Source organism: Haliotis cracherodii, unplaced genomic scaffold, assembly GCF_022045235.1.
Source record: "Haliotis cracherodii isolate W230 unplaced genomic scaffold, xgHalCrac1.p SCAF_14, whole genome shotgun sequence".
In the NCBI taxonomy this organism is placed as follows: Eukaryota; Metazoa; Mollusca; class Gastropoda; order Lepetellida; family Haliotidae; genus Haliotis; species Haliotis cracherodii.
In genome coordinates this window covers 10,929,328-10,944,513 of record NW_027266269.1, presented here as the reverse complement: position 1 = coordinate 10,944,513, position 15,186 = coordinate 10,929,328, and positions in this window count along the sequence as shown.

The following is a 15,186-nucleotide window of genomic DNA, read 5'->3' as shown; positions in this document are numbered from 1 at the left end:
CTTTTAAAAAAAACTTAAACTTCGTGTGCATAACTGGAATGTCAAATGTCAACATGTGCAGAAACCCTTCCAGATATCAATACTCTCCGTGGATGCGTTCTCCATGTACATACATTTTACACATGGGATACTGACAAGGTCCCAGCTTGCAGACAAGTATTCTAAGAGCTTTCTGCATAACTTTGCATACTCATCTGAGGCAAAGAATTAGCCTTTTTGTGAACATCTGTTATCATCACTGATTTTCAGAGACATATGGATCTATTCATATCATTTTCACCGCTATTTTGCATTTCACACCCAATAGAATATGTTTGGTTGGAAAATACAGACAAGATATTCTGTCGCATTGACGTTTATATTTCTACAATGATGGTGATTTACAAAAGGAGGGTTGGTTGACAACAACATCTGGTGATGCACAATTCCTAATGAAATGTTGGCAATAAAAATACGTCAATAACCAGTTTCGTTTTTCCAATAAAACATGTTTTTTAGGGTGTAAAATGCAAAATAGCGACATGTCTCTTATATTGCTTCTTTTACGTGGATATTTGATATTGACCGGGCCACACATTTCAGCAAGGGTCGTGTTTTAAATATGGAAGCCTATAAATCTGAACGTAAAAGAATTTAGTATGAAACCAACAAATGGTATACACTCAGCAATTGTGTGACAAAATTAACTCAGTTTACAAATCAATACAAATTACTGCTAAGTAATTACAATAACAGTGCACAATAAAGTGGTAGTACAATATTTGATGGCAGTATCAAATGTGAGAGCTTTGGAAATGACAATAACCAGAATATCAATCACCTTGCCGCAACAGTAATCAAGCTTCCGTGATAAGCCTAGGCTAAACACCCTTGTGAAGAGTGATCCGTACACGAAAGTTGGTGTTGATGTAAAGTCAGATGCAATCTGAGATGAGACAAAGGGCGCGCCCGCCGCACATATAATGTCTGACCAGCTTCCAACACTTTCTAGGCAGTTCCAGTCCAGTCCAGTGTCATTTGAACATCACAGAATATCCCACATGTTTCTATAACGCTGGACATCCATCCATGCTATTGTAGTGTAAACTGATGTCGGTACTATCCCGACGATAGTAGTACCATTGTCAGTAGTTGACACTATTGTGAGTCAGTTACTTTAGCAAAGGTAAGCAAAAGGCCATGAAAGACGTGTACTTACTTTGCTTGCTTTGAATTCGACTGATCCCCCACGTGGGATCCCTGCTTACTGATTGGCTGGGAGGTTTTCGGGTCCTGCGACTTCCCTGGCATGGGCTGCGGCTCCCGGGAAACTTCGGCTGTACTGGCGGACATGGCCGACCACCATACTATTCCGGAAGTTTACGGATAGTTCAAGCATCTAATCACAATAAGTTCCTTACCACTGCTTATATTAAACTTTACTACATTTCTGACAACTTTTCATTATCCAAATACAGTGCAGTGAACTTCTACAAAATCCCAACAGAAACAATGTAATACAAAAACACTCCCTCTATAACAATAAATGACACTACTGTACAATAAAAACAAAGTTGGTGTTAACCGTTAAACTTGACTTCAGGTCCGACACGAATTGTCTTTGAATTATCCGTGGACCTGTCATATACATGTAAAATAGTGTTATATGTGCTTATGTATGAATGCATATGGGGTGTCTACTTTTATTTGTTTATCAGTATATTAGGTAATTAGTAATTAGACTTGACTTGAGGTATGGGGATTTCGGTTGAGTGAAATGTCTGTTATGTAATTGAACATAAAGCTTGTGATGTGATTGACTCAAGTGAGAAGCGTTTGTGTTTCAGTGAAAGTAGGTAGCTTCTCGCGACAAAGCAGTGGTGATTGTATTTCAGTGGTGAAGCAGGCTAATTTGTTGCCTCCTCCAGTTGTATCTATGAGGTTACTCTGTGTGTAAAATTGTACCCATGTCGGGGCTGATAAAAACTGAGATGATGTTGATGCGCCTTCAACTATGTCAACAGGTCCATTGTGCAACTATGTTTGATGCAGGCTTGCAGAATCATACCCCTGTTGACTATGGTGAGGTGAGGTGAGGTGAAATGGGGTTTAACGTCGCGTCCAAGATTATTGCACTTATATAGCGACGTGCATGCACGTGTATGTGTGTGTGTGGCTGCTTGTACTAGTCCGGACTGATGCCGATTTATAGTGCTAGCTCACTGAGATACCATGCCGAAGTTTAACATGAATACCCCACTCAGACACAGTATACTGACTCCGAGCCGACCAGTCCTTGTTTTAGCCCCTTAATGCCGAGCCCCAGACAGGGTAACAACAAGTACAATCTTTTAACGTCTTTTTGTATGACGCGGCCCGGGATCGAACCCTGGACCTTCCGCTCTCCGGGCGGACGCTCTACCACAAGACCACGGAGGCGGTCTGTTGACTATGACTTTGTATTTTAATAATGCTATATTGCTTTACCGATGGTATTGCTACCTTGCCCTTTGTTATTATTATGTGAGCCGGTATTGTGGTTTAAGTGAGTGAGTGAGTGAGTTGGGTTTAACGCCGCTTTTAACAGTATTCCAGTTACATCACGGCGTGTCAGCTTAATGTGGGAGGAAAGCCCGAAGTGATGCAGGTCTCAGACGTTTACCACTTCGGTGAAACCCACGAGCACGGGTATGGTGCTGACAAACCTAGAAACATAATTGGGGCGAACCGGGATTCGAACCTACAATCATAGGTTTCTGGCGTGCCCAAGGGACGCAACTGTGCACAGCGAATCGCGGCGCCTTAGACGACTGGGCCACCCGTGCCCCCCTGTGGTTTAAGAGTTATTCTTAGTGTAGAATTGATACACTCTTCTTAACTGCAATTAGATTGTTGTGTAATCAATTTTAATTGTGCGACTGGTTTTGAGGTATACCCCTTCGCTACACCATCACTCGTAACAATGTTGAGTCTATAAAAAGGGCTATATAATGTACTAACTGATGATACAATACTTTTCAAACACAATACAAAACATAACACTATATTTGAATTAATGTCTTTAATTAGAATAACGAAACATGAAGCTGAATGTATAATCAAAAGTAAGATGAAATGATTAGCTTGAAACAATAATCATTATGGGATTTTTGTAATAGATGGGATATATTTTAACTCCTTCAAAACACGCATTTTGTTCACTGAAAGGAGTCGAACATTTATGTTTTCACAAGACACCTTTTTCAGGATATTTAGTCTGTCCAGTGAACAATGTAAGTTGAAATTACTTTCCTTTACGTTCATAGTAGGTTTAACCGTTTTAAGCAACGGGGGACACCAGAAATAAGCTTCTCACATTTTTCCCATATGTCAATCCGAACTCTGATTTTCATCGCTGCTGAAAACAGGTGGATAAGCAGGGGCAACAATATTCTCTAAGGTCACCATTTGCCATAAGTACCTTATAAAAGCACATTGGCCAACAACTTTGAGGTAATGGTGTGTTTTTTTAAAGAAACACATGTAAATTCTGCATTCAATTTTACTTGAGCAATAACAACAGAACCTTTAAAAAGCATTTTTGGGGTAAAATCTGAAGAAATAAACACACACACCACACTCCACACATTTCCACATTCAACACCCCACAACCCCACAAACCACTTCACATTGTCACCACAGATATGGTAGTTGTAGTGGTCCCTATTAAGGTATAGCAATCATAATGAGAGACGCTAATTTCCTCTCGGACGTCTTCAGTATCTGGGTATAAATGGAATGTCTCCAGACACCGACCTCATGGGAAAACATCGTAGACGATATATACATATCACCGCCATGGTAGACAAGATTCCTTGGCGTGAACTCAAAAGTAGTTACGATTTCACTCGTGTTACTAGATAAATGATTCTGAATCAATGTATGGCCATTGTTGTAGTACAAAGTTTGTGCATCTTCATCTAACTCCAAAACAAATATTTTTTTACCTTCAAATAACTTCTTCTTAATTTTACCTTTATATGTATATGAGACAACTTTACGACTGTCACCGATATAAAACATTTTATGATTTGTATCAAGACAAAGTGAGATGGCACTCGTCATCAGTTCGACAAAGCACCTGTATCTTATCCCCTCGAGTGTCATTTTGCAGACAGCACGACGTGGAGTCCAGATGATCATGAACACAAGTTTCTGGTTTTCATCCACTGCAATGTCTCTGGCGGATACTTTCCTCTTAAGCATCACTGGCTGCCCGCCATCAACAGGGTAAGCGACGATGTTATCCGGTCGGTTAACAGCTATTATCAGTGTTCTTGAATAGTGAACATAGGCAAAGGAAACAACATTCAATGACTTAAAGTTATGGTACACCCTCCATGAGTTGTCTTGTAGGTTTATCTGGTAGAAAGGTTTTTTGAATGGTCTCAAAACTGAAGCCACCAGAATTTTTGTCATCGGGGGATTGATAGGATCTGAAAACAATGTGTTTATTAGGTAGGGAGTTTGTTAGTTTGTTTGTTAGTAAGTATGTTCGTTTGTTTGTTAAACACTGCACTCAGCCATAATCAAGATACACGGTGCACATCTGTTAATCACCGTGTCTAGACCAGAAAATCCAGTGATTAACATAATGAACATCGATCTCCGCAATTGGGATACGATAATACGCATCAACCAAGTCAATGAGTCTGACATAATCACTTACGTGTATTTATCGTATGGAGTAGCCGTGAGCGTGGCGTTAAACAAAAAAACACCGATATGACTGCTCACACTTTGGCTTTCATCAACCGCCACAGACAACCATCAGTTTCCTTGTGCATATTCTTATTCACTTATCAACAAAGTAGACACAACCTCTTTAATACTGTAAAGGCGACGTTTCTGTATAGATCCATATACCGTTGTCAAGCAAGACTGAATAAGGAACATTGTAAGGAATATGTACAGTAGGTGGAGAACTAACAGTAACAACGACGTTCCTCATTCAGTCTTGCTTAACAACGGTATAAGGATCTATACCGAAACATCGCCTTTACAGTATTAAAGAAGTAGAAGTACATAAATTGTGTCTACTTTGTTATCCGTCAGCCTCTAATTAATGCCTATCAAACAATTCACTTATCAACCTTGGGTAACATGGATACATATGAAGCACGTGGTGTTATGGCGGACTGAAATAGGTATCATACTTCCCTAATATGTTTGCAATTCGATCTGACAAAGGAGGGAGTGTGTCAGCTGCCACTTTCAGCTGACTGTGTACCATTAAGCCCAAGAGGGTGAACATTGTTGCTAATCCTATCAGTCAATTAATTAGGAGCGATACTTGACATAGTTGTTGCTCATATTACGAGTCCAACTGAGTTCAACTGACCCGGACCTCATTATTTACAGGCAGCCGTCATATAGCGAGAATATTGCTTCTTGTGCCGTTAAACAACATTCATTCACTGTTAGGGAACCTGGTGCCAAAAGTACGATTAATGTTATCATTTATGTTCAACAAAGTTCTCTTGAAGTTTCAAAGTTGAAAAGACACAATGCTTCAATAATATATAACTGAACTTACTGATATGAAATAGTATTGTTGCAACTGTTCATACGAGCCATTATCCAGCGTAGTATGTCTAAGTTTTAATATGATACATAACTTAGAAAGACATTAAACCTTTGTGGTCGAGATATAGAGCGTCTGCCTGGAGTGCAGAAGGTCCGGGGTTCCATCCCTGGCCGCGTCCTACCATACAACGTTAAAAGATGGTACTTGGTGCTACCTTGTCTCGCGTTCGGCATTGAGGGTCTACAACAACGACTGGTCGGCTGGGAGTTAGTACGCTGTACCTGTACACAGACTTTTGATAGCAAATATACTTACATTCTACACATTGGATGGTTCCTGATCTCGTGAAGACAATCCGAGAGAGTTTTCCCGAGCATTCCTGCTGTAGTTGTGGTTCATGTCCCTTCTGGAAACATGGACAATGTTGGATGTAAACTTGGAAACAACCTCACATTTACATCCAAAGGTGTGGTGTTAATGATTTATTTGTGACGTATTACGTTTTGTCAATGATTTCGGTGATTTTCGAATGCTATTGTAGTGATTGTTTTGGTCCCAATCAACCTTTGCTGGTCGTACAAGCAGGGCATGACTTGTCCGGCTCGATTTTTTACAGACCACTGTCATATACCTGCAATATGTCCAATTGCGGTCTTAGACAACCAACAATCATAAAAAAAACAATATTGTGAATAATAGAATTTTTCTAACAAAACTGCGTCTTACATTGCAGGTGTTAAGCGTGATTTCTCGCTGATTCTGTGCCAATTGTACGTGTCTGACATTGCTGACCTTGCAGACATATGTATTCATCAGGAACCTACAGTATTTGCACCCCGAGAATTGTCGACAGTAATCCTTGCACATTTCCACTCCCATTGGCTGCTTCTGTTGGTTAAAGGCTTGAGATACCACGGCGATGGCACTGACACAAGCAAGAAGGACGACATTGACATGTTTTGGTGCCATCATTTGTCTCTATACAACTTTGGACAGAAACACGACAGAAGCACATTGCTGCTTACAGGACCAGTCCACTTCTATCCAGTCATACGTAAAATAATCAATGGTGTTAATGTGAAAAAGGTGCTAAATATATTCTGGAGGAACTTTTTCCGACTCATTGATTTTTTGCTAAAAGTGACAATTTTGGAACTAATTACTGAATAGTGTATTTTTATTGTCAAACTCATTCACGCGCACATGGCCAGTAAAGCGAAAAATCTGAGAACACAGATCACGCCCAAAAGAAAGCATGCCGAGTTGGGTTTATAAATGTAATTGCAAATTGAAAGAGCTGTTTTTAAATTATTTTATGTCTATTTAATCATCACTCGTTGCTGCAACAGATTGTAGAAAATAATTTGTTGCTTGGTGAGTGAGTGAGTATGGTTTTACGCCGCTTTCAGCCATTTTTCAGCATTATCAGAGCTGGGGACGCCAGAAATGGGCTTCACATATTGTATCCATATGGAGAAAAATGGAACTCGGGTCTTCCTCGTGACAGGCAAATACTTTAACCTTTAGCCTACCCCACCATCCCGTGTAAAATCGCATTGGTTCAAAGTAGACTTGGGTAAGAAATGAATATCTATCCAAATGACCCCTACATTGTTTTGAAATGTTTACAATTTCTGCTGACAACAGTGAAATTTATTGATTTTGAAAGAAAAGATAGTGGATGTAACATCGATACCTTTGTGCAGAAACACTCACAAATCGCGAAACTCCCAATTCAGTGAAACGCTTATTAATTTCCAGACATTGTATGAACTTAAGGAGTTGAAAAGTAGTTCCTCGTGGAGTTCCAACAATGTGGCCCCATGTGCATATTTATCTGATCGTAATATCAAGTTTTTTAGGTTCATGTCGCGCCAATAAAACTATGTACGATATTGATATAATATATAATATATAAGAATGTTACTTACAACATGCAGATATACGACTTACAAATATATAATACGAAGACAACAATAATTTGTCCTCAGGCTTTACCCCAGAAAACTGACTGTTCGCTGGATATGCAGGATGTCCTGAAAACAGAAATTTTGCGTGTTTTGAAGCAGACGTATTTTGTAGGATTTTGTTTTGAGACCAGATATCTTTTTTATCCACATTTCCAAGACCAGATGTCCTTTAAATGAAAACTATGAGCCAAATATTTGTTTCAAAAAAACACTTTGCAAAACTGTAATTTTCGCTGCAAAACAATTTCTTATTCAACCAAAAAATATGAAGCATAATATTTTTTTGAAAAATGTTCGGGGACAATTTATTGATCAAATGCAAAATAAATATGCAACATTTACAATTATGGTTTGTTAATTAATTGAGGGAAATGTCGAAATGTCACGATAACCATGATTGATGGACTATTACATGAGCTTCAAATTTGTCCATGAGCTACGATATCATAGCAAAGTTTCCTATTTGTACATGAACTTCCATTTTCTTACGAGGGCTTCCCGTTTATACATGTACTTCCATGTCTTACGAGGGCTTCCCATTTGTACATGAACTTCTATTCGTTTCATATGAAGTATTGAATGGAACAATGTTTTCCCTTTGAAAGGACATAAACTTGATGTATACTGTTACATGTACGTTCAGTTTCCAAATTGAAACAATCAGCCCACCCACAAATCTGTAGGGCAACATAATTCAGTGTAGAACCAACAAATAACAAAGACATGTTATTCAATGAACAGTTGTATTATAAAATAGACTAGGTTTACAAATCAATACAAATTCCTGCAAAGTAATTACAATAGCAGTACACAATAGTGTGGTAGTGCAAAATTCAATGGCAGTACAATTTCAATGGCAGTATAACATACAATAGCAGAGATAAAAGCAAAAACGTCAGCGATAAAAAGTATGTCTTGGCTATTCCAAATTAGGTCTAGACTGGATATCCAGAGTGAAAACAATGATCTGCACACGCCCGCTGGTCTTGATGTAATGTGATATGAGAAAATCATCTCTTGCCAACTTATTTAGTCTTATTCCCTTCTAGAAATTTCAATAACATTCTGGATTAGTCTATAACCGTTTTAGAAGATTCCACTTGACCCAAGAAGAATCTAAACACAGTAACTTCCACCCATTTGCTTACATTAGATAGTATTAGATTCCTGACAACTACTTATTGTTTAAACACACTGCTGTGAACTTCTGCTGCTATGCATCTTCCCACAACAGGACAGCTCAGCACCAATGTTACCAGCATCTACAGCCAATATGAGAAATGTGTCTGTTTAAGTTTTGTTTGGAGAATAGTAGAATTCAGTTAGTTTTTCTCAAAAAGCAAAAAAGCAGCCGAACAGTTGCTAGTCTGAATCAAATTTCACCTTGCGCCCTGCCAGATCTACTCTAGTGACCATCAATACTCAGAAATCATATAGGTTTTATTTTGTTTAGTTGAACAAAGAATTGTGAATTAACTTCCACCTTTGCTTCATTTGTCTGTGGCTGTATCTGACCTTCACCTATAACATTACCTACAAATTGTACATGTGCCTGTGCAAATTCACATTTAATTAAATTGGCAGTCAACTTTTACCGTCTGAGATGACATTGCAGACGTCAAATGTCAAAATCCATCCACCACTGTTAACTCACCGATGAGAAGACATGATACAAGCTGACATTGGTCGATTCATCAGAAGCATTCCTCGAAGAATTCGAGCACAGATGAATTATCACACATAAGCACAGATATCAGTTACGCTTGCTGCAAACAGCAAACTTCGATTTTGAACCCACCTCATTATTCGTCAAGTGACCCTTTGACGCTGATGGGGCTTACGTGCATTCATGAGTGTTGCTTTACTCAGTAGCAAATGGTGTTGTGCTCTCTGTGCAACGATTACTATGAGTAGGACATACACCTGCAAGGTTTTCATACTGTCCTTTTTCACGAAAGAGGTAAAATAAGTTGAAGTGAATAAGTGCGCACATACATGTAAACCATGTGTTCTCTCGCAAGTGTGTGTGACGGGTGCCACCAGTGGTGCTGAATACTGGTATCATCACTGTTTGATAGTGATTCATAAATATATGCTCATGATTGAGTCGGGATCTTGCAAGCAATGGCATCTGCTCTTAGCAGATATTTCTCGTGATTATCGAAAGGATTTTGTTATTTCCATTTAGATCTTTTCGGCTGGAAGCAATTACTATAACTGACATCCGTACGGGTACAGATAAGTTAAAAGCAGTTAATATATCAATACGAATATAAATGGACATGATGTTTTATATTCACAATCATTATGATGCAACATTTTGAATAAGTCTGCAACCCATTTTGTCATTAGAGGTGACTTACGGGATAGGGTGGTTAGGCTTGCTGGCTTGGTCGATGCACGTCATCGTTTCCCATTTGCCTGGATCGATCTTCCTGATATCAGTGAGTGGATTGTTTGGTCCGGACTTAATTGTTTACAGAGTGACATCATATAGATGGAATATTACTGAGTGTGGTTTCAAAAAACATACAAATAAACAATCCATTAAAGAATCCAATACAACATATTAGTTTTAATGATCCGTGGTAGATCTGTTAGATCTTTTACAAAGTGGCAGCGGTTACATCATCTGAGATCATCTGATCAGCTCCAGTACATCTGTCAGAATTTGGACTAAATATCAGCTATTCCGTCATCTCCATTTATCAGATAAGGTCCATTATATGTCGGATCTAGTACTAAGTACTGACTAATACGTCATCTCATCAGATCAAAACAATCCTTGCTGGACTGTACCAACACATATTAAGACATTCGGTAATCGGTCATCTAACTGCAGGACCCTTCCTCTGTAACCAACTCTCTCTTGATGTAAGAACAGCACAGGAACAGTGAACTGTAAATTCAGACTAAAGAACTTTTTGTTGAATGAGTGAATGAATGTAATTTTACGCCGTCTTTAGCAATATTCCAGCAATATCGCGGACGGGACAGCAGAAACAGGCTTCATAGTATTCAATAAAAAAAACATCAAAATGTCCATATACGTTTCCATACGTGCCAGCAGTTTCCAAATGAATAAATTGTAAGTGATTCTATGATTAACCACTACATTGTTCTTGCGTTTGTTTCTATAACCATGAAACAATTTAGACTCTGCTCACGAGCACGCTACTTTTAGTTCTATTTGTAGGGATCACCGAAGTGAGCTGACCAAACACGAAGTTGAACAAATACAAGTAAAAAAACACTACAACACGTTTTCACACTGAGTATTAAATACTTACAATATACTGGAGAGTATATGATGAACAGCAAAATTCAAGTCAAAATCGGATCGCATCTTGATTATTAAATAACAGCAAAATGTCCGGTTCTAAAAGAAGTGCTCAACCACGTGTAGCAACACATTTCTACGTCAACATTTTTCACAATAAAAGATAACCTACAAAATCAAGACTAAATTTAACAGAACCTATTGTGTGCAGAAAGTATTTTTTATTTACCAGAGACTACCATATGACTAGAAAACCCTTCCACCGCAACAGCTCCCGGAGTTCTTTCTCCATTATGACCTAGGCCAGACTGAATTCAGATCTCCACTGACTGCCACTACACCAATGTTAAAACCAAAAGCTCACTTGGTTGATGCACGTCATCGTTTCCTATTTTCCTAGATCGATCTTCATGAGTTCGGGGTATAGGATGGATGACATGCTTATCAACTTCATAGTCCTTCTTAAAAAAACAATCAGTGCTTCTCCCTGACTCAAACATATACGAAGCACGTTGAGTCTATGAAAAGGGTTATACAACGTACGAACTGATGATACAATACAACTTTTGAAACACAAAACATAACACAACATTTTCGATTAGTGTCTATCAGTATAATAACGTAACATGTAGCTGACTGTATAACCAAAAGTAAGACGAATAATTAGCTAGAAACAATAATTGTTGTGGGATTTTTGTCAGTGATGGGAGTTTGCTCAGTCACTTCTTTAAAAACACGCGTTTATTTCATTGAAAGGAGTCGAACATTTATGTTTTCACAGTACACGTTTTGAAGGATGTCATATCTATCCAGCAAACAATGTAAGTTTTGGGGCGAAATCTGAGGCAAAATTACTTTCCTTTACAGAAGGTGAGTGAGTGAGTGAGTGAATATCGGTTCAAACTGCTTTTGGCAATATCTCGATGGGGGACACCAGAAATAGGCCTCTTACATTGTACCCATTTGTGGATCCGAAACAAACTCTTTAATCATGGTGGCTACCCCATCGCTGCTGACAACAGGTGGATGAGCAGGGAAAACACAATTCTATAAGGCAACAATATGTCATGAGTAACCTGTAATGGCACGTTGGCCCTCGACTTTGAGGTAATGTCGTTTTTAAAACAAACACGTGTAAAATCAACGTTCAATTTTATTTGAGCCACTTCACAATATCTATCAGAACAACAGAACATTCGGAATGTATTTTTGGGGTGAAATCTCAGGAAATATACATCAGCACACACACAACCCTCAACCAACAACCCCCTTCACATTGTCACTACCAAGGAGGAAGTTGTCGTGGTCCCTATTAAGGTATAGCAATCATAAAGAGAGTTGCTGCTGTCTTTGCGGGCATCTTCAATATCTTGGTATAAATGGAATGTCTCCAGACACCGACCTCTTGGGAAGAAAACATAGACGATATATACATATCACCGCCATGGTAGACAATACTCTTTGGCCTGAACTCAGTAGTAGCTACGATTTCACTCGTGTTACTGGATAAATGATTTTGAATCAATATATTGTCATTGTTGTAGTACAAGGTTTGTGCATTTTTATCTAACGCGATGTCAAATATCTTTGTACATGTACCTTCAAATAAAAATCTTCTTATTCTTACCTTCATATGTATATGACAGAACTTTATAATATAAAGATATAAATCATTTTATTATTTGTATCAAGACAAAGTGAGACAGCAACCTTCAGCAGTTTGACAAAGCATCTGTATCTTTTTCCTCGGGAGTCATTTTGCAGACAGCGCGACGTGGTTTCAAGGTGGTCACGAACACAAGATTCTGGTTGTCATCCACTGCAATATCTCTGACGGTTACTTTCCTTTTAAGCATCACTTGATACCCGCCATCAACAGGGTAAGCGACGATGTTATGGCACCGTCCCACACAGTACAATGACACACATTTAACCAAGTCACCGTATTTCACCACAGCACTCTAAGCTAAATGTCAGGTATCTGGGAACCAACTCAATCTGATCATGGCAATACCTGATCCGACTTGCGCATTACATCACCATCGAAGAACCATTCATTGTTTCTTTCATTTTAAACCACTATCAAATATGGATGTATACTTTCGTTTTAGCAGTCAGTTTATTTTCAGATATAAGAAACAATCGTGGAGATTCCAGTTGGCATTCCAGTTTAGAAAATTTCTCAAGCAAACGATGCTTGTTGAAAGTGGTGACTTATTGGTCGGGATGTTAGGCTCGATGACGTCGTTGATGGCTTGTCATCCTACAGAGACGGCTTGGGACGTTAAGTACAAGTTTCAATCAAAACTGGTTTGTCTACTCAGGCAAAAACACAACCTGCTCATACTCTGGTGTTCATCAACCACCATAGGCAACTATCAGTTTGCATGGGCCATTGAAATCGTATTCACTTATCAACCGTGCGCAAGATACGTGCATGTAAATTACTTGGAGTTATGGCGGACTAGGCATCATATACTGAACCGCAAGAGAAACGTCTCCATGGATAGACATATGAGAAACCTTATTTGTCCAAACACTGTAAACATACTTTGAGACATATTAAAAAGATGAAAATTGGCAAAACTGATCATCAAGTTTGAAATTAAAGTGTCAAATGTTCTTAGAGTGAAACACAACACTAGTCTCTGAGAAAATGGCATCACAAGTCAGTATCTCGTGTGTCCGCTATGTGCATTGATGACTGCCGTGCAACATCGATACATGGAATAGATGAGACGGTTGATGAAGGCCATAGGCACTTTAGCCCACACCCTGAGGAACGCCTGGCTCAGTTCAGCAGTTGCAGCGCAAGACCAATTCCACCCCACACCATGATGCTCGTACCACCCCACAAGTCTCTCTCAACAACACAAGCATCCGAATAACGTTCCCCACGGCGACGCAAGACTCTCTCTCTGACATCTGCTGTTGAGATACAGTAACGGCTCTCGTCTGAGAAGAGGACTCTTCTCCACTGCTGGTGGCGCCAATGCTGGTTTCCCACTGAAGGCGGTCCCAGCGATGACGTGGTGTCAGAATGGATCCTCGGTGAGCCCTGTGACAGAGGAGGTATCTGCTCGTCAGTCGTCGACGCACGGTGTCCGCACTGATGTGTCGCTGTTGTGTCCCCATGGTCTGTCGAGATGCTGTCGCACAATCTGACGATCCTGACGTCGGGTGGTTACCCTTGGTCTTCCACTCTGTGGTCGGCCATCTGTAGTGTTGGTGGTCTGGTACCGTTGCTGAAGCTTACTTGGACTTGAAATGCATTGGCTACTTGCCGGGCGGTTTGTCCAGCTTACAATCGTTCAAGGGCTTGGCGTCGCTGATTTCTTGTCAATCTTGACATGTGGTAGCAATTCAATAACGAATGAATGTTATCCGATCTGGGTGGATTTTTATAGGGCAAAAAATGGGGGAACGCATGTGCATTTCAATTTTCACGGAACTCACGTGCATCAGGCTACCATGGCCGTTGCCGTGATGCGTTTGGGCGATCGGTTTTATTGTCATCAAATTTAATTTTTCCGGACAAGGTAATGTTAAATTTTAGAAACTTTGACAAAAATTACCCAGGTATTTAAATGACAACTTTTTATGCAATGTTACTTGGGGTGACGTTTCTTTTGCGTTTCAGTATATTTCCCCAATTTGCTTGCCGTGGAATCTGATAAACGTGGGAGCGTGTTGCCACTTTAAGCCCGATAGGGTGAAGATTGTTGTAAAGATGTAATCCTTGAATAATAAATAGAACCCATCGTACTGGTTTGAAATATCATTGTTGTGACTGTTCTTAAGAGCCATTATCCAGTGCATTATGTCTATGTTTTAATATGATACACTTCTTCGCTCAGACAGGACACAGGACGCCTTCATGGTCGAGTTGTAGAGCGTGTCCCTGGAGAACAGAAGGTCCGGGGTTCCATCCCCAGCCGAGTCATACCATAAGATGTTAAAAGATGGTACTTGGTGTTACCTTGCCTCGCGTTCGTCATTGAGGGTGTACAACAACGACTGGTCGGCTGGGAGTTAGAATGCTAGCTCTGTGTCTGTCCACAAACTTTTGCTAGCAAATATACTTCCATTCTACACATTGGATATTTCCTGATCTTGTAAAGACAATCCGAGAGAGTTTTCTCGAGCATAAATGATGCTGCTGTAGTTCATATCTCTTCTGGAAACATGGACAATGTTGGATGTTATAATGGCCTAAATCAACATTTACTAGTCTTACAAGCAGGATACGACTTGTCCTTCCCGATTATATACAGACCGTCATTCACCTGGAATATGTCCAGTTGCGGCTTAAGACAACACACAAACATAAAAGAGCAATTTTGTGGCTTGAGAACAAAATGGTGTTTTAATAATACACGAAACCACGATAA